At 44.8% G+C, this 27,930-nt stretch overlaps 1 protein-coding gene across 3 annotated transcripts in view; it reads right to left on the reverse strand.

The window, feature by feature from the left end:
• LOC126340742 (uncharacterized) overlaps window positions 1-27,930 on the reverse strand; it is a 1,108,193-nt gene that overhangs the window by 398,655 nt on the left and 681,608 nt on the right. The window contains exon 1 of one of the 3 annotated variants that reach the window (XM_050001715.1): window positions 12,115-12,236. The exons of the other annotated variants lie outside the window; for them this stretch is intronic. The gene's annotated coding sequence lies outside the window, so the exon portion shown is untranslated. Of the gene's footprint in view, window positions 1-12,114; window positions 12,237-27,930 lie in introns of those variants that run through there. 3 annotated transcript variants of the gene reach the window in all.

Genomic DNA, 27,930 nt, shown 5'->3' on the forward strand with positions numbered 1-27,930 from the left:
GTCTGACAACATGCGTCAGCGCATTGCCAATGCATGTGCGAACATTACGGAAGGCGAACTACTCGCTGTTGAGAGGAATGTCGTTACACGTATTGCCAAATGTACTGAGGTCGACTGACATAACTTTGAGCATATATTGCATTTATGCAGTATTTACAGGTAATCATGCTGTAACAACCGAAATAAAATGTTCAAATGTACCTATGTTCTGTATTTTAATTTTAAGAAACCTACCTGTTACAAACTGTTAGTCTAAAATTGTGAGCCATGTGTATATGACTATTACGGCGCCATATAACACAAAGCGAAAAAAGTGGTCCAATTAAAACATTCATATTTCTTTACCTACACGAATATGTAATAAATTTTTTTTTTAAAAAAAAAAGTTGATATCCGTTTGACCTATGGCAGCGCCATCTAGCAGGCCATCCATAGCGCCATCTGGTTTCCCCCTTCAAGCTAGACAAGTTTCGTTCTTTGTAGTTTTTTCGTTTGACGCTTATTTCGTGAGATAATTGGCCCGGCCACGATCAATAGACCACCCTGTATAATCAATACGGGAGTAGTTTGTAAGCACATTTGTTTTTTGACCACAATATTTGTGCCCGGCATATCGTGAGTGCTTTTTGCGATCATTTAGTAATCGCGAAAGCGTTACGGAGATGATAGATAAACTCCAGTGGAAGACTCTGCAGGAGAGACGCTCAGTAGCTCGGTACGGGCTTTCGTTGAAGTTCCGAGAACATGCCTTCAGCGAAGAGTCAAGCAGTATATAGCTCCCTCCTACGTATATCTCGCGAAGAGCCCATGAGGATAAAATCAGAGAGATTAGAGCCCACACAGAAGCATACAGACAATCCTTCTTTCCATGAACAATACGAGACTGGAATAGAAGGGAGAACCGATAGAGATACTCAGGGTACCCTCCGCCACACAGAGTCAGGTGGCTTGTGGAGTATGGATGTGGATGTAGATTTCAGGAAGATACACTGAAACACTTGCTTAGTGTGTGCAGAACTGTCTTGAAACCATTCACAGTGCTATGCCTTTTCCATAGTCACCATTGTCTCCAGACACGCGTCCGCTGGTCACCGGGGCCCAATGCGAAGAGGATATCTTCACTGAAGACATGGAGTGATGGTCTGGAGCGCAGTTTCATTCCATATCAGGACTTCTTGGGTTGTCATCCGCTTCACCTTTACAGCACATCGGTACACTGACGATAATCCATTTCCCCGTAACGTTGCCCTTTGTGGCAAGCCAGCCTGGGCATAACAAGATAGTTTCTACTGCTTGTCTTCATGCTTGGCAAACCCTGCCTTGGCTAGCGCCTTTGGGTTTTCGTCAAAAGAAACTCAATGACAGCTATCGGCTTGTAACGCACCACCCTTACAGACGCCATATTGAAGAATACGTATAGCGCCGCCCATCTATCGGAACTTCATGAAACTACAAGGGCTGAGGGGGAAATATTCTACGATGTCCCGCAACAAATTTCACATTTTTCAACCGAAACTAGCCGAGAACTTTTTGAACGTTCCTCGTAACATTGGTCTCCAGTCACTGCCGGTGATGAACTCTTTATGGGCAGTGCTCTGATGCCATGTTGTACAGCTGGAGTGGTACACCAATCTTTGTAGTCACGTTGGCCACACCGCGTTTATACATCAAAAAATCAGGCAACTATATTGTCGGTGTGTTCATTGGCGCGTCCAAAGCGCTTCTTGCCATTCCTTTACGTCTCCACAGCGACTACTTTCACTTCGCTTATCCCGATCAAGAGGCATATACACATTACTTCACTGCCTTGACTACTGTCAGTAGCGCTCGGTCTTAACCGCTTGGTACCTGTTCCTCATCTACCGCGCTCCGAAGCGAACCGTTTGCTCTTGTAAGTGGCTGACTAATAATGGTTATGATGAATTTATGATCCTGTATCACGCATCTCTAGTCCATGTAGAGTTGAATATACAGGGTGATCAGAAAGGCAGTATAAATTTGAAAACTTAATAAACCACGGAATAAGGTAGATAGAGGGGTAAAAATTGACACACATGCTTGGAATGACATGGGGTTTTATCAGGATGGCGCTCCACCCCAGATTGCCTGACGCGTGAAAGATCTCTAGCGCGTCGTTGATCGTGTGCTCAGCCGCCACTTTCATCATGCTTGGCCTCCCGGGTCCCCAGACCTCAGTCCGTGCGATTATTGGCTTTGCGGTTACCTGAAGTTGTAAGTGTATCGTAATCCACCGACATCCCTAGCGATGCTGAGACAACATTCGACGCCAATGCCTCACCATAACTCCGGGCATGCTTTACAGTGCTGTTCACGATATTATTACTCGACTACAGCTATTGTTGAGAAATGATGGTGGACATATTGAGCATTTCCTGTAAAGAACATCATCTTCGCTTTTCCTTACTTTGTTATGCTGATTATTGCTATTCTGATCAGACGAAACGCCATCTGTCGAAAATTTGACTTTTGTTTTTTTTGGTTCTAATAAAACCTCATGTCATTCCAAGCATGTATGTCAATTTGTGCCTCTCTATCTACATTATTCCGTGATTTATTAATTTTTCAAATTTATACTGACTTTTTGATCGCCCGGTATTTTGGGTTTAACTGCAATGACCCATTTGAGTCACAATCTCCCTAGTAATTAACATGTAATCTGAAAACAGAGATCATATGGAAATCAACCCATACTCTTCACTAATTTTATTCTACGTGCCACACACAGCGCGAAGCCGGTTCATGTTCCTGGAGTTTCAAGGTCTGAGGACCGCACTAGCAGCAACAAAGGAAAATTAATTCCTGCGGGATTAAAATTACTTGGTAGCTGACCCTTTATGCATTGGAGCTGGTTTCCTCACAGCAGAGCGCTCAACGCCACGCCCGAAGCGTTCGCCGTTGCCAAACTGCCTCAATAATCGGTCAGTTAACTTCCAGTATCTTCCAGAATGAGATTTTCACTCTGCAGCGGAGTGTGCGCTGATATGAAACTTCCTGGCAGATTAAAACTGTGCCCGACCGAGACTCGAACTCGGGACCTTTGCCTTTCGCGGGCTAGTGCTCTACTATCTGAGCTACCGAAGCACGACTCACGCCCGGTACTCACAGGAAGTTTCATATCAGCGCACACTCCGCTGCAGAGTGAAAATCTCATTCTGGAAACATCCGCCAGGCTGTGGCTAAGCCATGTCTCCGCAATATCCTTTCTTTCGGAGTGCTAGTTCTGCAAGGTTCGCAGGAGAGCTTCTGTAAAGTTTGGAAGGTAGGAGACGGATACTGGCAGAAGTAAAGCTGTGAGTACCGGGCGTGAGTCGTGCTTCGGTAAGTCAGATGGTAGAGCACTTGCCCGCGAAAGGCAAAGGTCCCGAGTTCGAGTCTCGGTCGGGCACACAGTTTTAATCTGCCAGGAAGTTTCTTCCAGTATCTTGTCCGGCATTCTTTCTTGATGTGCTTGGATACTGAGTCTCTCTCCCCCCCCCCCCCCCCCCCCTTAAAAACACACACACACACACACACACACACACACACACACACACACACACACACACACACAGACAGACAGACAGACAGACAGACAGAGAGAGAACCAACCGAACTAACGAAACACACAACCCCACGCAGAACGATGCTAATGAAATAAACACGTTTCATTCACAGCGCTAACCAAACACTGCTGGCTACGTCAGCACAAGAGGCGATTCAGTGTCACTTATATTAAAGGCATCGGTTTACACTAGGTAAGCTTCACACGACATTGTGTGAAGCCGAATCTTTGAAGGCTGGTTCAAAAATGGTTCAAAAGGCTATGAGCCCAATAGGACTTAATATCGGAGGTCATCAGTCCCCTAGAACTTAGACCTACTTAAACCTAACTAACCTAAGGTTATCACATACATCCATGCCCGAGGCAGGATTCGAACCTGCGGCCGTAGCGGACGCACGGTTCCAGAATGAAGTGCCTAGAACCGGTTGGCCACACCGGCCGGCCTTTGAAGGCTGCAGTTCATTGTTGCGACTAAATCTCGCAGTTATAGGTAACTGCTTTGCGCAGTGTTGTGGTGTAGCGCGATGTTCAGCGTAGTTTCTTCACGTTTAGAAGGTCGTAGGTTCGGATCTTGTCCACTGAATCGAATTTTTTTTATTTCTAAATTTAATCAAAACAACGTAATTGATATTTTTATTCAATTGATTGGTTTAAGATTAATTTTTTTCTAGTTCTTTGTCACGGCGCTTATGATCATCGTATTGACTTTCTTACTTGCTCTCATTTTGTTTCCTATCAATCTTTTTTTTCGTTTGGAATCTGCAACCAAGTGTCAAAGAGGACTGCTCATTGGTTGAAAATGCGGCGGTCCGTGTAGCCAGTATGAGGATAGTTTCAAGAAACCAGTGACAGAGAGAAATCACAGATTCTTTTTAGCGCCGAAACTGAATTTTTTCTGTCTTGAGTTTGGTCTTAAGGGTTAACTTTAATCGCTGTGTACGATGCGGTCGTGATTTCAGCTCTGCCGCAAATTTTTGACCGCCGTTTTCTCTGATATGTTGTACATTACAAGGTTATTATCAGCTTAGGACGTGAGTTTAAATTCAGGGCTACAAAACGCATCGTCTACTGCAGTTCAGTAATCGTTCGCTTAAAATCTGTTGTTGATAGAGCATACCTCAATTTCGACATACCTCGCGGTGGCCACTGTCAACATTGCTTGGTGTTACACATTAACAGCATTTGTGAAGAGACCCGCCTTCTCTGTGTGTCCCCTATAACCGGGCGATAGCCGGCAGCTAATGTGGCAACACTGTAGTGGCAAGTGACAAATGTCATCTATCAAGTAATTTTAATCTGACTACAGTCTGTGAATGCATTGGCAACTTGTCGACGGGCAGAATGCAGCACTTCTCCTTGGATCGAGGATCGTTCTTAGTCACACGAGTAATTTGTGATGGGGTGCAGGGGAGTGTGTCATGGGCGTTAATGTTCCAGTAACGCATCAGGTACATAATGTATAGTGTTAGAAACCTGTAGTCATATAGTTACTAAATATTTTATACGAAAAACGGACAGCCAGTTCTTAATGTAGACAACTATTACTTAATGAACCATAAAAAATTAATAGCTTTTATCTGCGCAGTTGAGTTAGCACTCAATGCTCTGATGCGAATACCTGGAAGAACAAGGATGCTGGGATGTGAAATGGAATCCCCGCGTGAAGTTAAAACTGTATGCCAAAACCAATGCCTTTATCGAATGAGATATAGAAGCATGACTCCAGACGCATCTACACTTCTATCTATCTAAACTACACATAAGCTCTCCCTCCAAGGTCGCTGGACCAATACTCAGGAAAAGGAAGGCTATCTCGGAGAAATGCCTCAGACATGGCATAGACATTAATAGCACAATTAATTTTTCACTCTGCAACGGAGTCTTTCTGTCATGACAATTCCCGACTGACAAACTGCGCGCCGAATCGACGCGAAACCCAGACCGCTGAGCATTGGCTGTGAAGGAAGGGATCAAGCAGCAGGTACATACATGGCCGGTGTCGATTTACTGGCAAGCTGAAACTTGTCTACGAATGAAACTATTGACAAAACAGTTTTACGGCATGCACTGCTGGATTTCGAGATCCATGTGAATTTCACAGAAAATCAGGGACACACTGATCACTATCAGGTTGGCTCTAGGAAGGGAGAGGCACTTCTGACGTTGCGCTGTTTACTGGAAGCATGACTTTAAAAAAGTCAAGACACGTTCAAAATTTTTTAGATCTAGAAAAGGCATTCGAGAACGTAAAAAAAGATATTTGAAATTCTTAGGAGAATAGACGTAAGCTGTAGGTAATGATGGATAACACACTATGTCTTCAAGAATCAAAAGGGAACAATAAGAACGAAAGACCAAGAGCGAAGTTCTTGTATAAGTGCACGTCGGAAGTACGCCCTTGACAGATGCAATCTCGCGCAAGGTTACGGTCACGGTAATCAATAGCCGCGACCGCACAGACAAGACGCAGGCATTTCCGTAAGCAGCATCCGGTCAGCTGGTACGAAACAATCATTTGTCATACGAGACGACGTAAAACGCTGCGTTTTCCACTACTTGCTTTTGATGCTCGTTGTATACAATGAAAAAAAAAGTACTCTGGTGAGCTTCCTTTCTCTCCTTGTGTAACTAAGTTGCAGTGTAATTCACAAGCTTACTCAGTATTCGTAGTCTGGTTCACTTCGTCTCTGGAAAGTAGTTAGCAGAAGCTGTGAGTGGCAACAAACAGGGATGCTTTTAAAATCTGGTTGGGGTCGTGTAAAATGGGGGGGAGAGAGAGTGAGTGTCACGAATTTCTTTTCTGGGTTAGCTTTTCTTGATATCTGTGAATAATATACTAAGTGTGAAGAATGACTGAACTTTGAACGTTAATATAAATTGTGTAGCTTGCACGGTAGACAGTAACATCAGCACGTATCTTTCAGATAACTGGTTAATGCTTAACGACAACAAAACGCAGTGCATAAAGGTTCTGAAACGGAAAGCCTGTAAACTGAACATTTTAGTGACCTGTGGTGGCCAGTCAGTGAAGTGAACAACTTAATTCTTAGGTCTGAGGGTAGGTGGAAGACTTTCCTGAATGTTTCACTTTCAAGCTCATGTGTGGAAACTGAATACTGCAACCTTAGCTGAAAGAATGGTTTTATTGTCTCTGACGTTGAAACGCGAAGGCTTGTTTAGTTACCTTTCATTCACTACATTACCTCGCATGCTGTTATACTTATTCTGGAGCAATTCTGTACACTCACCAAGATTGCTCTTTGCTCAGAAAAGGACTGTCAGATTGATCTGCAGCACCATTTCGCGAACTTCGTGTAGGATGTTGTTCAGATGCCTCTGAATTCTAACTCTGTCATTCCCCTACATATACTAGCATGTTGTTATTTGTTGACAGTATAGACTCATTCCGGGGGAACTGTAACTTTCATTCAGTGAACACTAGACGAAAAAACGACGTGTACTTGGACAACACTTTTCCAAGCGCTATACTGGATGGTGTGAACTATTAAAGCCGCTTTCATTTTACACAAACTTCCAGTAAAACTGAACAAAAATTGAGTGATAAATGCCAAGTATTCAGATCCAAGTTTAAATATCTGCATCAGAAACACTCCTATTCTTTACGTGAGTTCATCGTGGTAGTAGAGAATTTTTCCTCTGGAATGTGTTATTTATTCGTATACTTCCGCAAAATTTTATTAATTCGTTATTTGTTTTGTGTACAAATTTTCTAATCAGATTTTGTAAATTATGTGCTTACTCCTTTGACGACGGAGCAGCTTCGGCTCGTATGTTCCCACGGAAATAGGTAAATAAATAAATGGTATGATATTTACGTTCTGAGATCTATGCAACGTGACGTGGAAATTATAGTAGTGAACAGACAAGTATTCTATGAACGGAGCGTAGCGGATGAGCAAGTGATTGCGAATGTAGCATGTTGACTGAGCGACAAACATGATGACTACCTCGACACGATAAGTGAAATGTCGTAATGAGTTCAGGCGTGGTTAACGCGCGACGCAAGAACAGCTGACTTCGAAGCGTGACAGAGTAGCGAAGGTCGAACCACAACAGCGCGCGAGTTTAAAGGGACAGGAACTAACTTGCTGAGGAACAAAAAGAGTATATGGCTTAAAAATAACACCACTTCACTGCTAACCATAAAGAACAACAGAAAGAAAATTAGAGAGAATAAAGGCACACGTAAGGCACGCATTAAGCTACTCTACGCAAATATTCCGCCCCGATTATTTTATTTGGATAAGATGGTTCAAATGGCTCTGAGCACTATGGGACTCAACTGCTGTGGTCATCAGTCCCCTAGAACTTAGAACTACTTAAACCTAACTAACCTAAGGACATCACACACATCCATGCCCGAGGCAGGATTCGAACCTGCGACCGTAGCAGTCACACGGTTCCGGACTGCGCGCCTAGAACCGCGAGACCACCACAATAAAAGTGGAAAACAGCAGCGCAAAAAATACAAATATACAGTTAAACATACACTCGCTTGCGGTACTGAATCAATGTAAACATGACTAGCGCACATCATCTTTTGTTGTGTAATATACCGTAAAGAGCAGTCGGTGACTACACGCACAAATTCTCATCTCAAAATAGCCACCTGTTTGTATCTATGTTACACTTTCCCGGCGACGTTTCACCGTTGGTAAGGATGGCAGGAAACGGCAGTGAATGTTCATGACAAAATTGAAATAAGTATTCATATGGCATATTTTCTGCAAATAGGGATACGGGCGCAGAAAGAAATTCAATCGGCAAAAATATTGGTACACTAATTCGAAAAAAAACATAAATCATGGGCGCATTTGAAGCCACTCAGAATGAGTTGAGCATTTCGAGGGATACACTTATATAAAGATGATTTTTTTTTGTAAATACATATATGCTCTCCAGGTTTTCCCCGCACAATATTCTAGAGCGAAAGCAACTTTGCGAAAATATCCAATTTCGTTGACGTAACGTGGCAGCTTCTATATTTTTATGCAGCTCGCAATAGCTGCTAAATGTTAATTACGAGCAGCGGCTAAACCGTAACAACGAAACATTATACGCGATGTAAGAGATTAACTGTGAAGGGCAGAATAAGGCCAACATCGACGGTTGGCTAAGGCTCGTGATACAAAGCATTGTAATTTTCACCACATCAAAACTTTAGAAAGCTTAAAGTAAATTTACCTGTCACAGACGTTGAAATAACTTTAATTCTGGCCGGTTCAGTCGTAGTGTAAAGTTATTTGTAAAACAACATACTTAGACTGTTGTAACTTTTACTGAAAGTTAATTTAAATATCTTCGCCGAAATATAAGGTGAGTCCACTAACGAGTAAGAACAGCGGTAAAGAATGACATGTGTATGAAGTAAACACAGAATAGGAGAACAGCAAGCTCCAAACATAATTCAAGGAAATTAGTGAAGAAGTTGAACTACTGAGACTCCGAAACAACCAACTGTTACGAACTGAAAGACATGACATCAGATTATTCATAACAAAAATGTATGCCTGCACCACAGTTGTCAAAAAGGAAAATCTGTGCACAAGAAAGTATTTTTGTCGCTTCACATACGTGCCGGCGTTAGCAAAAGGGCTGCCAGGCCGTAAAACAGTTCAGCCACTTCGTACAAAGACTTTTACAGAGCAGTTGCGGTCACGCAGTTAGCGTTAAAAGCTCTGTTTAATATTCACGGAGCTTTCTGTATCGGGCAAATATTGAGTAACTAAGATCCTTATGCACGACACAGCGATTAATGTAATGGAAAGTGAATGACGCGTGAAACTTTTTAGTCAGAAAAATATCGCTGAACAAACTCCTAACTTTTCTCGGTATAGCTCGGATTCATCATGTATATGAAATTGACACATTGGTTGGCTTCGTCAATGCACAACTAAGTTGTTGCCATTAACTGTTGTAACACGTGGACACAGCCTTTATAAGTGATATATTCCGCTCTTGGCATAACTTTTTACTGTGCGCAGTAATAACACTAACAACGGAGGACAAAAAATGGTGCCATATAAGAAATAAACTATAACCTACCAACATGAGCTAAACCTCGGCCAAAGCTACTGATCAGACTTAAAAACTTCATTTGGAAAAGCAGCAGCTTGTTTCCGTGACACATCCGTCGGCTTCAGTACACTAACTTGGATCTCGTGCTACACTAGGAGTCAGTATTTCACTACGACCTTCATTAAATATAGTAAAAATAGTGATGATAATAAAAATACGTATGGTTACGCTAGTAATCAAAATGGACAAGCGGTATCGCATTGTTCAGTATGCCTGTCTGCAACCTGTAGTTATTCTCAAACTGCTTGTAGCTGGTAGACGGGGGTCGCTGGATCGAAATTAAAAATACCTGATCCCAGCGCAGAAAAGGGGGCTTCGACCGTAGACGTAAATGTAACAACATAATGTGCATATTCGTTGGCTTACTATCTGTTACCTTCCAACCTAACCTAGATCTCTGATAAGGGTACAGGACTGTTACCCCAGAATTCTGCACAATAAAACAGAGTAATATAGCGGTCTTCTTACGAAACACGAAATCCTTCATGAATCGTGTCGTATGAGCCTCGAAATGTTTTAATTCTACCGTATTCTGACGCAGAAACATTGTGAGCTGTTTATAACGACTGAACAGTATAAACTCATATAGACAAGAAATAAAAAATCGTGTTACCATTGAATGATATAAACTTTAGAGTCAAAATGAATGAGACCGAGGACGTTCTCGCCCGATAACGGAGCACTAAGTCATCACAAAGTTTGTCAAAGAAAACTGATAGAAATAATAGTGGCCGAGGCTACCTCACTGGTCAAACGGAACAGCACTATCACGGTGTTTGGTGCACCATTTCATTACAAGCTACGACATGGAATTAAGCTCAAAAGCAACTGTATGGAGTGAATAGAGGGGAGGCGGATGCAGAGGAATGTACGATACGAATCGCCGACTTTGGCCAGTGACATAGGAAACAAGCGATAAACGCCGTAAACAATATGTCGATTATAACATGATGTTATTGGCTATTTTTTTTCAAACGTAGTAAGGTACAGAGAAATCTTAATTTTAATTATGAACAGCCTCAGTTGCAGCATTTACCTAGAAATTTACATAGGTTTCAGTCGGGATAATCCAACCTTCTTCAGAATAATAGTATGTATCGTTTCTCCATAGTGGACATCGACAAGCTAGAACTAAAAATTCATAAATTACCGTCAAAATCTAAAATGTATCTGGCATTGAGGCCGAGGTAGTGCCATTACATTCTGACGATAATTTATGCATTTCTAGTTTTAGCTCGACGATGTTCACTATGGACAAACGATAGATACTGTTATTCTGAAGGAGGTTGGGTTATCCCGACTGAAAGCTACATCTATTTCTAGGTAAACGGTGCAACTGAGGCTGTTCATTATTAAAATTAATAGCTATACAGTTGCTGACGGGGCCGCGAAATGTTGAAGATACAGAGAAATCTGTCACTACAAAATGGTTCTGAGCACTACGGGACTTAACTTCTGACGTCATCAGTCGCCTAGAACTTGGAACTGATTAAACCTAACTAACCTCAGGACGTCACACACATCCATGCCCGAGGCAGGATTCGAACCTGCGACCGTAGCGGTCGCTCGGCTCCAGGCTGTAGTTCCTAGAATCGCACGGCCACCCTGGCTGGCCTGTCACTACCATCAGGGTTTTGTTACTATCACATTCGTTGGTTTTGCTAACTCACAACCATATAATTACCTTGCAACCTAACCTACACCTCGGGCTAAGCTGCAGGTCAGTGTGTCACCACAAATTCGTTGGCCTCGCCAGTTGATAACAAAACTGTGGTTGTAAGCACTAAAAGATGACGCGACAGGAGCCAGTAACATAACGTCATTGGCCAAAGCCGTCGATTCGTATCGAATATTCGTCTCGTCTCTGCATCAGACCACCCCCTCCTCTCGTTTTAGTTTATGCATCCCAAACTGGGATGTTTATTTCCCACGCACTGGAGTAAAATTTTACATATAATTTAAATTTGTGGAGCCGAACACTGAAAGTTGTCAATACAGTCTTACTATTAATATGTTTGCTTATTAATTTTGAAAAAGTGTTATGTAGTAGATAAGCATTTCAAAACATTTAGAACTAAACGAAAAGACTAAGCACACCACATTTCCGTAGCATGCCACAATGTCGCAAGACGTCGCCCCCAGCGTACCTATAATGTACTTTTAAAGATATAACAAGGGATGGCTTTTCTGATAGTGCTTACGCGTGAATAGTGAGTTTCGACATTAGCATCTATTTATAAATAACTGTTTAACCGTGGGCAACGCCACGGTGCAAGCTAGTAACATATATAACTATACTAACCCCCTAAGACATCCCCCCCCCCCCCCCCACTGGTAAAAGCACAAATCGAACACTTGTCTCGGAGTCACTGCGAAGTTATCACGGGAGAGGAGCAGCGCGGGCTGCGTGTGCCAGAGATTTGGCGGGAAAAGTCAGCTGCTGGCGCGCTCACCTTGTCGGGGTGCGCGTGCGCGTTAGGGTATCGATCCCTTTGGCAGGGGTAGTGCGTCGCGGCGAGGGCGACCCGTTGACCGCGGGGGCGGCGCGGCGCGGCGAGGGCGCTCCGTTGGCGGCGGCGGGGGCGGCGCGGCGCGGCGACGGCCCGCCGTTGGCCAGGCCGGGGGCGGCGGAGGCGGCGCGGCCGCGGCGCGCGCACGGCGAGCCGGCGCGCTCCCTGTCTCGCTCGCGCTCCTGCCTCATCGAGAGCGCGCGGCACACTGGCCTGCCCGCGGCCACCGCTGCCCCCGGCGAAGGCGCCACGCCGGCCGCCGAGCTGAAGCGCACCGAGTTGGCGCGCCGCGCGGGCCGTTTGCTGGCCGCCGGGCTGTTGCCCGCACTCGCACTCAGCGCCGTCGCCGTCATCGTCGTCGTCGTCGTGTTCGTCGTCGACGTCTCCGTCGGGCCCGGCATCTTCGCTGCCTACTAGCCCCTGCACTGTTCCGCCGATATCTCGTCACACTAGTTCACCACAATAGCTCACCCCGAAAAATCACTCGATACCGTCCACCATCGCCACTCTGCAAAGCGCGACCTCCACGGTGACTCTCCCGGCGATGCCACTGTTGCAGCCTGCTGTCACACCCGCGTGCAGCGTATCGGACGCATCGCAGGCGACTGCAGCGCCTGGACACACGCGGCGTTATCAGAGCGAGGCAGCACCGGAGCCGGCGGCGTGCGTACTACTAAGGGGACCCAGCGCCCGGACAGATAAACGCCGCCGCCGCGGGCGCGACGCAGGCGCAATGCAAGGTCAGCCTCGCGGAGGATCTGCGCACCTCACAGGGGGACACTCCGGCCAGTGGGCTGGCTCGCTGCTACCACCACTCCCTCTCTCTCCGCTGCCGCCCACACATCACTCGCTCACAGAAAGATACGTACCTAAAGACTTGAGAATTGCTCAAGTCACATCAATGCCCAAAAAGGGAACTAGGAACAATCCGCTGAATTACAGGCCAATGTCACTAAGGTCGATTTCCAGCAGGGTTTTAGAACATATACTGTATTCGAACATTATGCACTATCTCGAAGAAAACGGATTTATTGACACATAGTCAGCACGGTTTCAGAAAATATCGTTCTTGTGAAACACAACTAGCTCTTTATACTCATGAAGTAATAAGTGCTATCGACAGGGGATGTCAAATTGATTCCATATTTTTAATTTCCAGAAGGTTCAAAAATGGTTCAAATGGCTCTCAGCACTATGGGACTTAACTGCTGAGGTCATCAGTCCCCTAGAACTTAGAACTACTTAAACCTAACTAACCTAAGGACATCACAGCATCCATGCCCGAGGCAGGATTCGAACCTGCGACCGTAGCAGTCGCGCGGTTCCAGACTGTAGCGCCTAGAACCGCTCGGCCACCCCGGCCGGCTTTCCAGAAAGCTTTCGACACCGTTCCTAATCAAAATGCGTACCTACGGAGTATCGCCTCAGTTTTCCGACTGGATTAGTGATTTCCTATCAGAAAGGTCACAGTTCGCAGTAATAGACGGAAAGTCATCGAGTAAAACAGAAGTAATATTCGGCGTTCCCCAAGGAAGTGTTATAAGTCCTCTATTGTTCCTAACCCATATTAACGACATAGGATACAATCTGAGTAGCCTTCTTAGATTGTTTGCAGATGATGCTGTCATTTACCGTCTTCTAAAGTCATCAGATGATCAAAACGACTTGCAAAATCATTTAGATGAGATAACTGTATGGTGCGAAAAGTGGCAAATGACCCAAGTGCGAATTTATTCACATGACTACTATAAGGAATCAGCTAAATTTCGATTACACGCTAAGTCACACAAATCTGAGGGCTGTAAATTCAACTAAATACTTAGGGATTACAATTACAAATAACCTAAATTGGAACGATCACATAGATAATATTGTGGGTAGAGCAAACCCAAGACTGCGATTCATTGGCAGAACACACAAGAGGTGCAACAGGTTTATCAAAGAGACTGCTTACACTACGCTTGTCCGCTCTATTCTGGAGTACTGCTGTGCGGTGTGGGATCCGCATCAGGTGGGACTAACGGATGACATCGAAAAAGTACAAAGAAGGGCAGCTCGTTTTGTATTATCGCGAAATAGGGGAAATAGTCACAGACATGAAACGAGAATTGCTGTGGCAATCATTAAAACAAAGGCGTTTTTCGTTGCGACGCGATCTTCTCATGAAATTTCAATCACCAGTTTTCTCCTCCATTACGAAAACATTCTGTTGGCACCCACCTACATCGGGAGAAATGATCATCACGATAAAATACGAGAAATCAGGGCACGGAAGGAAAAATTTAAGTGCTCGTTTTTCCAGCGTGCCGTTCGAGAGTGGAACGGGGAGAGGCAGTATGAAGGTGGTTCACTGAACCCTCTGCCAGGCACTTTATTGTTAATAGCAGAGTAATCACGTAGATGTAGATTGATACATATTGTCACACGTAAATGACGCCTATGGTCACGGAAACAGTTTTGTGGGGTTGTCAATGTCGACCAACCGGCGCTTCAGTGTTTGCTGAGGCACCGCCCTCTCACGGTCCTTAATGTCGGATGTGAAAAATGAATCCGATAACTGTACCCATGCGACAGCTGTCAACTATGTTCCACTGCCACTGTGTATCTCTTTCCCAGGCACTGCCCTTGTATCATTCGCTCTTTCTATACCACAACATCCGTCTACTATCTTCCAATGTCTATTACTTAATGGTATCTTTCCCGCTGCACTGTCTCATCTCTGAGCACATAAAAGGACGAATATCTCCACGTGCCAAAATATTTGCGAAGATTTTTAAAGGTGATGAGGAAGGTAGAATGAGTCAACTGGTACCCGCCGGTTGCTGTGGCCGAGCGGTTCTAGGCGCTTCAGTCCGTAACCTCGCGACTGCTACGGTCGCAGGTTCGAATCCTGCCTCGGGCATGGATGTGTGTGATGTCCTTAGGTTAGTTAGGTTTACGTAGTTCTAAGTCTAGGGGACTGATTGCCTCAGATGTTAAGTCCCATAGTGCTTAGAGCTATTTGAACCATTTTTGAGCTGGTAGCTCACCTTTCTGTCAGAGTATTTTAATAAACAGGAGTATATGCGCCTCTTTTGCGCCATGACAGATGCATTTTTCCGATGGTTTCCTTCTTTTCCCTGCCACTACAGGGCATGTTACTCGGATTAAAGAACTTTATTGATCAGTAAAATTTTGATAGTATACTTACGTGAAATTGAAACAACGGAAAACTATATAATTTTGTACGTGCTTCAGTACAACAACATGGGTTTCCCCTAACCCTTCTGACGATAAAGAAGACCCTTTACGGCACATTTCCTCGTGTCAAGTCGTTTTCGCGTCACACTGGATTTTGCCCGCATATTTTACATGTACATGTACATTTAGGGTAACTTTGAGTATCTCGGAAAGGGATCAAGATATCACACCAATTTTCAAAGCTGTTCGACAACGGGATATTAGGAATACATTGTAAAAAATTCAGCCATGTTTTGTGCATAGGCGCCTTGGATTCCGCGGCTCTGTTTTGGTACCCAAGAACCATGGTTTTCAGGTATTTTCAGGAACCTCCCGTGAACTAACTGGTGCATCCATAAGCCTCTTTAGGCGCACCGTAGACTGCACGTAATGCAAAAAGGACCAACCGATTTGCTGCGTTTGTCTATGCTGGAGGAAGTGTGTCATATTCAAACTCCAGCCTGTACTGTACGATAGTTAAAGTAAAACGATTGTTCTGTTGCATATGCAAATGGTCCCCAGCCCAAGGTGATAGGACGCTAGCGTCAAAGGTTTGCGGTGGCCCTTGGCCCAGGGACCAAATAGAACGTTCACTTATCTATAACCGCCCTATGTAACATGCTCAAAGTATGAATATGACACATTTCCTCCATCTTAAACAAATGGAGAAAGTCGGCTGGTTCCATTTGCATTAGATGTTCCTACTGTCCGTCTTAAGGGGCCTACAGAGTGCAAGTTTAGTATATGGGCTATTCCTGAGGAAACCAGGAAAACATAGTTTTGGGTACTAAAATTGAGCCGCACGTTCCAAGATGGCTATGCGCAGCAAATGGCTGAAATATTTACGGTATGTTAATAAGATCACGGTCCCGAACAGCTTTGAAAATTTTCGTAATATCTCCATCAGTTTCCGACAGTTCAAGTTCAAAGGTAATCTATTTGTACACGTAAAATACGCACGTAAAATCATGTGCGAGTTGAAACTCTGCTTTATAAAGTGACGTAGCACGGAGAAATTTGCTGTGTAGTTCTCCGTTATTATCGGAATGGTTCTGGAAACCCCACGTAGTTGTAGAACTGAAGCACATGTAAAATTCTCGTCCCATTAAAATCCGGTCTAAGGCGTAAAATTATATGGTTTTGTGTTATTTCAATTTCACATAAGTAAACTATTAAAGTTTTACTGGCCCATGAAGCTGTTTTCATATCAGTGAGATGTAGGATGGAAAAGAAGATAATCAGCGGAAAAATGCTGGTACACGACTTTTCAGTCAGAGTCTTTTAATAAACAGCAGCGTATTCGCCCTTCGTTTGCTCCAACAGAAGCACAGTTCTTCAATGATTTCTTCACTTCAAGTTCCCCAGTTGCGATAGACGTCTAGCATCATCTTCCATAGTCTTTAGAAATATCGTTTTCCTTGCGGTTTCTAGTTCAATACTTATTTGCTACAATTTTTTCTGACGTCCAGCCTGTATGCTGCACGCATTTCATTCTCTTGTGATATCGCTGGATCTCTCTCAAATAGAGAACATTTGCAGCATAATGGGAGGGGTCCTTCACCCAGCTCGAGATTTTGACGATCTGTCGCGCCATTGGACAGTATTTGGCACGATATACCTTAAGAGGACGTCCGACTGCTCTGTCAATTATTGGAAAGCCGAATAGCTGCTTGCATAAGGGCCAGAGATGGACCAAAGCGTTACTGACTTGCTCAGTTTGTGAAGCTCTTTCTGTTGTCTGAATCATCCAAATTTTATGAAATGGTAATCATTAGTTAGTCTGTACATGTACGTCACATCTTCCTATTTATTATTTCTGTCGCATTCGGCTTATCTCCTCGTGGTGTGTCTTGAGTGTGTACTGACACCTTCATTGAGGGCGGTTGTGCAGGGTTCTGTTTAGGTACTGCGACTACGGCGCTACACTGCCTGTCAGACCTTTGACACCTTCCGCGAGGCTATTCTAGTTAGCAGAGTTTGTTGTGATGATTCAGTGTGCGAGCTCGCTAGGTCAATGACGTGTTTGCGAATTGTGCTCAAGACAGCTTCTCCATTCTCCAACGCTCACAAGTTCCTGAAGAACTTTCCGTGACGTGATTACGTAGGCTTTCCCGGCGTAATAAGTTTTGGAAGTCTCTTCGGGTTTGCCGCCGTATCCTAAAATTAGGTTGACTGATAATTTAATCACCAGAGACAACGGGTTTCCTCTTAGCAAGACGTGGAATCCTGTATTATCTCGCATCAAAACTGAACGTTCTTTGGTGCGGCCTTGATTGCGATATATTGTTGCCAGCAGTGTTTCACTAAGGGCGGCGCCACCTCCCTGTTTTGGAAGGCACAAACCGTGATGGGCGGCGCATGCGCCTTGTACTGAACGGAGGCCTATATAGGGCGTCGATTTGCAACCTGGCGTCAGTTTTCAGCGGGACTCATCAGCAGAAGCAGCATTTTCCTGAAGATGGTGACCAGTTGGATCGCCGAAATCTCAAGTTGATTTTAGGATCCGGCAGCAAACCCGAAGAGACTTTCACAACTTTCCGTGAAATGCGATACTGAATTTCAAACTGCGACAGCGTCTTGAGGTCACCGCTAATTTCAACTGTTGGCTGTTGCCGCATCCGGCAGTGCTTGGACTGGATGTCTCGGATACAGAAAATTCTGACTGCTCAGTTGAAGTTTTCATTTGGTCCCACATTTCGTAGTCCTGTTTAAGTGTCTCACACTTTAAGCGTATCAACTGTTTTCGAAAGGAAGAAAAGAAAAACAGCAGACAAGGTCGTCGTTAAGATAACTGCACATGAAAAAATATTTCGCGTTGGATAAGGCGGGGATCGGCATTCACCTTAAATGATTTGGAAACACAAACAAAAACTGAAAGTGAGCATTTCATATTCTTGTTAATTCTGAATAGAATCCGGAGTCGTAACTATCTGAACGAATCTGACACAAACGACGAGAGAGAGAGGAGGGGGAGAGAGAGAGAGAGAGAGAGAGAGAGAGAGAGAGAGAGAGAGAGAGAGAGAGAGAGAGAGAGAGGGTGGGGGGGCTAAAATTTGATAGGATGGGAGAGTTGAAGGGTTAAGGGAAGGGGGAGGCAGAGAAAGGGAAGGAGTGCTGAGTGGAAGGAGGGGGTTAGAGATGGTGAGAGATTGTTTAAAGGGTGAAAGGGAGAGAGGGGAGAAAAGGGGTGGGAAGGATCAGAGAGGGGGCGAGAAACGGAAGAAAGGAAGAGGAAAAAAGCAGAGAGCAGAGGGAAAGGTAGGAGAAGTGGTCAATTGGTTACTGTGGAGTGGGTGAGGGGTTTGTGGGTGGAGTGTGATGCGTGGCAGGGAGGGGGGGGGAGAGGATGAAGAATGGGAGGGGACGGGAGTGGATGATTGTGGGAAGCTTTGCGTGGAGAGGTAAGGAGCAATTTTTGCTAAGTTATGCGCAGTGGAGTTCTGCATAATGATCACGAAAACTTGTCTACATGATCTGAAAGAACGAGTGGGTCCATTCTGGATGATAAAAGGGCTGTATTTTTGTTGCCTAGTGTTGTGTATATTGAAGACCGTAGTGTTGTATATTGAAGATCCAGTTGAACGTAGAACAAGCAGACGTTGATTGATAACAGCATTCCACGCCCTGGCTTTGTCAGTGCTGATTCACAACCTAATGTGTGAGTGAATGTTCCAGTTGAATAATTCAGATACAGTGCTCCATTTTACCGTAGAAGTCTAATGTGTCGACTTTATGTAGAATTTTCCCCTTGCACGGTCTGGAACCTATAAAGACGTACTCAAATTAGGAAAGTCTTTTTTCTATTAATTACTGAATTAGTATCTCTTCTTACTGTTGGTGATGTCGTAGAGACACTTAGCTCATAGCGCATTTATACAGTTTTGGTATGGACACTTACATTACTCATTTTATATCTTCTAATTTATCTCAGGAGCAAAAATTTGGAATTTCACCCAGCGTCGTTTGGTAACCGCTGTTTCCTAATTTGTTCATCATACTCTTATAATTCCATAATATCTTGGATGCACGTTCCGTCGCCTATTCCAGCGGTAGCATCTGCTTACCTCTTCCGTTTGTCGCTTCATTAATAACGTTAGTGACAAGCCACTGAAGCTGTCCATTAGCTGCTAATTAATAGCGCTCATCTACTGGTACTTTAACGAAACTATATCTTATCACGCAAACACTATATTTCTTCCCATAACAGACACTAGAACTGGCTCTTAAAAGCAATACAAATACAGAGAGATCATTTTCAAAATGCATACATCCTACTTAAGCTCCTGTTAAATGCGTCCTGTTGCTGCTTAAACGACATTCTATCCCTAGAAAAAAATAACTTCGTCGAAGGCTCAGGAGCGTGGGACAGCGGCTGATCGATGAAATGTAGTAATTGTATCCCAATAATGTGATCATAAACCACGCTTACTAAATTGAGAACGCAGCTCTCGTCATCCTATTTCATCTACTTGTCGTATGACAAAAAAGATCGATAGATTACACATTGTACAAAATGAATTACAGATCAGAAATTCTACCAAAAATATCTGATGCAGCATTTCACGTGCACAAATCTGTGTCAGTATTAGATATCCTTTTAACGGGTTCAGCCGGAGCTTATATTACGTTTTCCGGGGTGTCTTTTCTTCAAGTTCTCTTTGGATAATGTAGTCCAAGGTCTGTTTTGCTACTTTACGGATTTTCTGGGCTCTAGCCCTTACACTAACTTTGTAGAGTAGCCCTATTCCCGGCATGACTCATTCGAACTTTCTGTAGCTGGCAGAAAACTTTCTTCGGTAGTTTATACAGTGGCGATTGAAACCTTTGTTGGATCTCTCTCTCTTCCCATGAAAACTCCAGAAGAAAATACTGGCGTAGCAACAAGAAATCAGCTTCTCGCACGGCTCAGTGGAAGCGTGGAGCGTTATCCTGTACGTAGCGGACTGGATATGCTCTTGAGATACTGGAGCGTCATGCTTGACCCATTCTCTAAATGTGAACTGTTAGCATCGCAGGTAAAGCGGAATGATATCTGTAAGTGAATGGAGCCAAGGTGCTGGTGTGGAATTCAGCGTCCCAGTTACAATGAGCGTTGTCTCATGGTCTGCCTGCTGTTGTGCTATACTAGTATATAATACTCTACAAGAGAGTACTCTGTACGTTGTTCTTAATTATTTCATTATTATGTCGTTTCTTGTCTTTATTTTTTGTCCAGTTGCCATGTATTTTGTTTATTAAGGAGCACTATGAGCACTATGGGACTTAACATCTGAGGTCATCAGTCCCCTAGAACTTAGAACTACTTAAACCTAACTAACCTAAGGACACCACAGACATCCATGCCTGAGGCAGGATTCGAACATGCGACCGTAGCGGTCGCGTGGTTCTAGACTGTAACGCCTAGAGCCGCTCGGCCATTCTGCCCGGCATTAAGGAATGGTCAAGGGTGATGTCAAGGTAGTTTGGATAATTTTTCTTGTTTCTTACGTTGTTGCAAAGTGAAACAATCAACTGTAAGTCCGATAAGTGATTATCTAATCTAAAACCACGGTTTGTGTTGGAGGGTACTTTGTGTGTCTATCTTTTCCTGCTCGGGACATAAACGATTGCTGGTGTGCCGCCGTTTGAGTTAGAATCTTTTTAATTTTACGTTAATGATCTGTTGACGGAAATATACGTAAGAGAAAGCAATATACCGGTTGAATTACGCTCTCGGAACTTTAAAGTAGACCATAACGTGATGCAGAACGCCTCTCTTGCGGTTGGCTGACCATCTCCGAGATGCTGTAAGAAACGCGCTGCTTTACTTTGGATCTTGTCTATTTCACCAGTTCCAAAATGACGAGTAATATTCAAGTATCTGTCAAACGAGGGTTTTGTTAACTACTTCCTTTGTTGACGTCCTACATTTCCTGAGGACTCATGGTGAATCTCAGTCCGGCATCTACCTTACCTACGATTATATATATACCCCCATACATTTTATGGAGGTCGGGTACTTAACACTCTGTTTTGAATGTCCTTGCGGACCTTCAGCCCTTCTTATACCATTCGTCAACATTTTAAGGAGTTACTGCTGGACGCGTCCCCTTGCTTCTAGGTGGTTTGTTTGACTGCTGTCATGTTATCAGCACGGTCGAATTTCTATGCCGCAGTGGTAACACCGGTTCCCGTCAGATCACCGAAGTTAAGCGCTGTCGGGCTGGGCTAGCACTTGGTTGGGTGACCATCCTGTCAGCCGAGCGCTGTTGCACTCAGACCTTGTGAGGCAAACTGAGGAGCTACTTGATTGAGAAGTAGCGGCTCCGGTCTCCTAAACTGACATACGGTCGGGAGAGCGGTGTGCTGACCAAATGCCCCTCCATATCCGCATCCAGTGACGCCTGTAGGCTGAAGGTGACATGACGGCCGGTCAGTACCGTTGGACCTTAATGGCCTGTTCGGACGGAGTTTAGTTTTTTTAGTTTTTAGAGTTTCCATGAGTTTACCACAGCCCAGTCAGAAGTGTAAAGGTTGGAACTTCCGCTTTGAATGTAAAGAATGACTGTGCTGGTAAAACTCAAACTGCAGAGTGAAACTGAATGTACTGAGACTGTTTTCTCTTTACTTATTCTGATCATTTCTGAACTGACACACAGTATTTTAGCGCAACGCAATCTCAATAATCCCTTCAAAAGAGTAGCCCTGACTAACAATAACCCATACCCTTCATGAATCACTTACCTCACAAAAATCTTCGTTACTCGAACTTCTGCAATACAGGTAGCGCAAATACTGCCAGCTAAATAAAAGAATCTAACTACTGAAGGCACTAGCTACTGATAGGCATATAGTTAGCAATTATTTAAAATGACAGTCATAATCACATTATTTATTTTGGCGCCAACCGGTTTCAACCTGTGATGGGGTCATCTTCAGGGCAATTTACACCATGCGAAAGCATAGTTACCAACCATGCACAGACAGGATGCACGGGCTGGGGAATTGGTTCAAATGGCTCTGAGCACTATCAGACTCAACTGCTGTGGTCATTAGTCCCCTAGAACTTAGAACTACTTAAACCTAACTAACCTAAGGGCATCACACACATCCATGCCCGAGGCAGGATTCGAATCTGCGACCGTAGCAGTCGCACGGCTCCGGACTGCGCGCCTAGAACCGCGAGACCACCGCGGCGGGCAGCTGGGGAATGACTCCAGGTAGCGACCAAATGGTGTAAATTGCCCTGAAGATGACCCCATCGCGGGTTGAAACCGGTTGGCGGCAAAATAAATAATGTGATTGTGACTGTCATTTTGAATAATTGATAATAAGTAAACTAATCGGTATATTGAAAGATTTTGATAGAGAACAAACTATTGTATTTACCTTACTAATGTTCAAAAGTCATTATATATATATATATATATATATATATATATATATATATATGAATTTGAGACATCTAGTTTAACAAATTTCCTTTTTCTGAGGGACACACGTCCAGATCATAAGCTCATATTAACATCTCAAAATTCTGGCATCTCTTCCCCCATATCCACCACTGCTGGCGGCTCATCTCCAACTGCCCAAGACTACACAATGGCGAATAACTTCCAACAACGAGTCGAACCAGCCACAGACTGCACACAGCGCAGTCATCGATTTTAATAGAGAGCGCTACGTGGCGTTACCAACATAAAAACCCAAACAGCCTATTTACAAGGTTAAGCAGAAAATGATCTAATGCCGACTCGGAGTCATGACACAACCAACATCTGACCCAGCGTCCACTTTATGCATCCGCACATTTCGGTCAGGCAGCTATACTGTGCTGTCAGCAGGAAAACCATTACCGCCCCACGACCGCCGCGCCGCGTGCCTCTTCCAGGTTCCCTCGCTTCCGTCAGCTGCCAGTTGGCGAAATCTGGCGACAGGATGTGAGTCAGGGCGATCCCGCCGAGTCAATACGGGCGTGGGACCCTCTCAGCCCGTGATAAGCTCCGCCTTTGGGGGAACGGCCTTCGCGCGGCCCGCGGCTTCCTGGTGGACAGCTGCTCAGCCACGCTGCGCTACTTTCACTAGCGCCCAGCGGCCACACTCAACACGGAACTCAGTTCGGTCACTGCGACCACAAGCCGAGTACAGTGGTCCTGCAGCGAGCGGGTTCAATTCGTTACCGATGATGCGTCAGCTCTCTAGCCCTCAGAAACATTCATTCCGTTTGCGCAGACGATGAAACACTCGCAGCAGTCTATTTCGTTGCGAGACTCAGTCGTCGCCTCTATTTGGCGAATAAGATACTCTGGTGTGCAAAACTTAAAAACGGGAGTAACATTCCCATGATTTGTCGCTGCCAGTTCAAATGGCTCTAAGCACTATGGGACTTAACATCCATGGTCATCAGTCCCTTAGAACTTAGAACTACTTAAACCTAACTAACCTAAGGACATCACACACACACACACATCCATGCCAGAGGCAGGATTCGAACCTGAGGCCGTAGCAGCAGCGCGGTTGCGAAATGAAGCGCCTAGAACCGCTCGGCCACAGCGGCCGGACACTGCCAGTTACCATAGCTCCATGAAACGATGTATGGACGTAGAAAGAACTGGTGCAATATAGTACAGGAAGTAATTGAAAGAAATGTGCAATGACGTGAGCAGAAATGACACTTTTATTTATAGACAATAATTACATTGAAGTCACCGCGATATATGATGGTCTCCTGCATTTCCAAAGGAACTTTGATCGTAATTCTTGGTAACATGCATGCATGTCCAAAGGAATTTTCAACGTAATTAGGAATAACACAGGCACTGCAATTTCGTATTTAGCCGCCGACACCGGGCAAGCGACTCTGCAGTACAATATCTCGCACGTGCTTGAATATACATAATGGAGGTACGAGTATAGGTTGTCGACACACGGGTAATGACATACCTAAGTTAGCTAATATGAACATGTCTGTTTTTTCGGAAATGTCCGAAAGAACAGACACCATTGATGACCTGCAGCCGTAGAGAACGAAATTAGAACTGTATATTAATACCTTCACCTGCTGACGGACGTTGATATACACTACTGACCATTAAAATTGCTACACCACGAAGATGACGTGCTACAGATACGAAATTTAACCGACAGGAATAAGATGCTGTAATATGTAAATCATTAGCTTTTCAGAGCATTTACACAAGGTTGGCACCGGTGGCAACACCTACAACATGCTGACATGATCAAAGTTTCCAACCGATTTCTCATACACAAACAGCAGTTGACCGGCGTTGCCAGCTGAAACGTTGTTGTGATGCCTCGTGTAAGGAGGAGAAAAGCGTACCATCACGTTTCTGACTTTGATAAAGGTCGGATTGTAGCCTATCGCGATTGCGGTTTATCGTATCGTGACACTGCTGCTCGCGTTGGTCGAGATCCAATGACTGTTAGCAGAATATGGAATCGGTGGGTTCAGGAGGGTAATATGGAACGCCGTGCTGGATCCAGCGGCCTCGTATCACTAGCAGTCGAGATGACAGACATATTATCCGCATGGCTGTAACGGATCGTGTAGCCCCCTGAGTCCACAGATGGGGACGTTTGCAAGACAACAATCATCTGCACGAACAGTTCGACGACGTTTGCAGCAGCATTATTATTAGCTCGGAGACATTGACTGCCGTTACCCTTGATGCTGCATCACAGGCAGGAGCGCCTTAGCTATAGTACTCAACGACGAACCTGGGTGCACGAATGCCAAAACGTCATTATTTCGGATGAATCCAGGTTCTGTTTACAGCATCATGATGGCCGCATCCGTGTTTGGCGTCATCGCGGTGAACGCACATTGGAAGCGTGTATTCGTCATCGCCATACTGGCGCATCACCTGGCGCGATGGTATGGTGTGCCATTGGTTACACGTCTCTGTCACCTCTTGTTCGCATTGACGGCACTTTGAACAGTGGACGTTACGTTTCAGATGTGATTACGACCCGTGGCTCTACCCTTCATTCGATCCATACGAAACGCTACATTTCAGCAGGATAATGCACGACCGCGTGTTACAGGTCCTGTACGGGCCTTTCTGGATACAGAAAATGTTCGACTGCTGCCCTGGCCAGCGCATTCTCCACATCTCTCACCAACTGAAAAGATCGGGTCAATGGTGGCCGAGCAAGTGGCGCATCAAAACACGCCAGTCACTACTCTTGATGAACTGTGGTATCGTGTTGAAGCAGCATGTGCAGCTGTATCTGTACATGCCATGCAATGACCTCAATGCCCAGTCGTATCAAGGCCGTTATTACGGCCAGAGGCGGTTGTCCTAGGTACTGATTTCTCAGGATCTATGCACCCAAATTGCGTGAACATGTAATCACATGTCAGTTCTAGTATAATATACACTCCTGGAAATTGAAATAAGAACACCGTGAATTCATTGTCCCAGGAAGGGGAAACTTTATTCACACATTCCTGGGGTCAGATACATCACATGATCACACTGACAGAACCACAGGCACACAGACACAGGCAACAGAGCATGCACAATGTCGGCACTAGTACAGTGTATATCCACCTTTCGCAGCAATGCAGGCTGCTATTCTCCCATGGAGACGATCGTAGAGATGCTGGATGTAGTCCTGTGGAACGGCTTGCCATGCCATTTCCACCTGGCGCCTCAGTTGGACCAGCGTTCGTGCTGGACGTGCAGACCGCGTGAGACGACGCTTCATCCAGTCCCAAACATGCTCAATGGGGGACAGATCGGAGATCTTGCTGGCCAGGGTAGTTGACTTACACCTTCTAGAGCACGTTGGGTGGCACGGGATACATGCGGACGTGCATTGTCCTGTTGGAACAGCAAGTTCCCTTGCCGGTCTAGGAATGGTAGAACGATGGGTTCGATGACGGTTTGGATGTACCGTGCACTATTCAGTGTCCCCTCGACGATCACCAGAGGTGTACGGCCAGTGTAGGAGATCGCTCCCCACACCATGATGCCGGGTGTTGGCCCTGTGTGCCTCGGTCGTATGCAGTCCTGATTGTGGCGCTCACCTGCACGGCGCCAAACACGCATACGACCATCATTGGCACCAAGGCGGAAGCGACTCTCATCGCTGAAGACGACACGTCTCCATTCGTCCCTCCATTCACGCCTGTCGCGACACCACTGGAGGGGGGCTGCACGATATTGGGGCGTGAGCGGAAGACGGCCTAACGGTGTGCGGGACCGTAGCCCAGCTTCATGGAGACGGTTGCGAATGGTCCTCGCCGATACCCCAGGAGCAACAGTGTCCCTAATTTGCTGGGAAGTGGCGGTGCGGTGCCCTACGGCACTGCGTAGGATCCTACGGTCTTGGCGTGCATCCGTGCGTCGCCTCTCCCATATTTCGCGATAATACAAAACGTGCCGCCCTTCTTTGAACTTTTTCGATGAACTCCGTCAGTCCTATCTGGTAAGGATCCCACACCGCGCAGCAGATGTCTAAAAGAAGACGGACAATCAATGTGTATGCAGTCTCCTTGGTAGATCTATCACGTTTTCTAAGTGTACTGCCAATAAAACGCAATCTCTGGTCAGCCTTCCCCACAACATTTTCTATCTGTTCCTTCCAATTCAAGTTGTTGGTTAATTCCTAGGTATTTAACTGAATTTGAGGCCTTTAGATTCGTCTGATTTATCGTGTAACCGAAGTTTAACGAATTCCTTTTAGCACTCACGTGGACGACCTCACACTTTTCGTTATTTAGGGTCAACTGCCAATTTTCGTACCATTCAGATATCTTTTCTAAATCGTTCTTCAATTTGTTTTGATCATCTGATGACTTTATGAGTCGATAAATGACAGCGCAATCTTGAAAACATTTTAAATCAGTACGTTGCTGATAACAGTTTTTGAGTGATATTGTATTCCTGGTACGGCCAAACTGTATGATAGCATGGCCAGGATCAACCGACTTGTACGGTAGAAGTAATACTGCCGAACTGCAAGCTTGAGTGCCAGACAAGTGATGTTTATTTTTGTCACCAAATTAAAAACTTTATTACGAGGCGTAAAAATAACAGTTTGCTTCGGGAAACACAGCAGGAGATTTGCACGACCGTGCAGATACAATAACAACTCACATCTTACTTCGTGATCACTTTCAGCACCGATTTGAAGGGCAATGTTCCCGTGAGCACGGTACACATCAAGATTAACTGCCTGAAAATAAATATTTTTAAATGTAAATCAAGTCTATTTTCAACCGAAACTTGGAAATTTGTTTGCCACCTTACTGTTATTTCTCAGTGATTTAGTCCACTTACCTTATTAACCCTCCAGTTTCTACCAATTTTGAAACAGAAAAAAATACAAAAGGGAAAAGGAACTGCACTTGGGAATCGATTAGAGGTTTTCCGCTCCTAAATCAGATGCCTTGATCGCTACACCAGCAGCGCTTTCATTGCACAGCGTTTACCTTATGGATAAATCAGCGAGAGTAAAAAAAAAAAAGTTTTCTTTCCTTGATTTCTAGGAAAATATGCATTTGCCGATCCAATATGTGGGGGATGAAAAATG

This window comes from Schistocerca gregaria, chromosome 1 (genome assembly GCF_023897955.1).
Source record: "Schistocerca gregaria isolate iqSchGreg1 chromosome 1, iqSchGreg1.2, whole genome shotgun sequence".
NCBI lineage: Eukaryota > Metazoa > Arthropoda > Insecta > Orthoptera > Acrididae > Schistocerca > Schistocerca gregaria.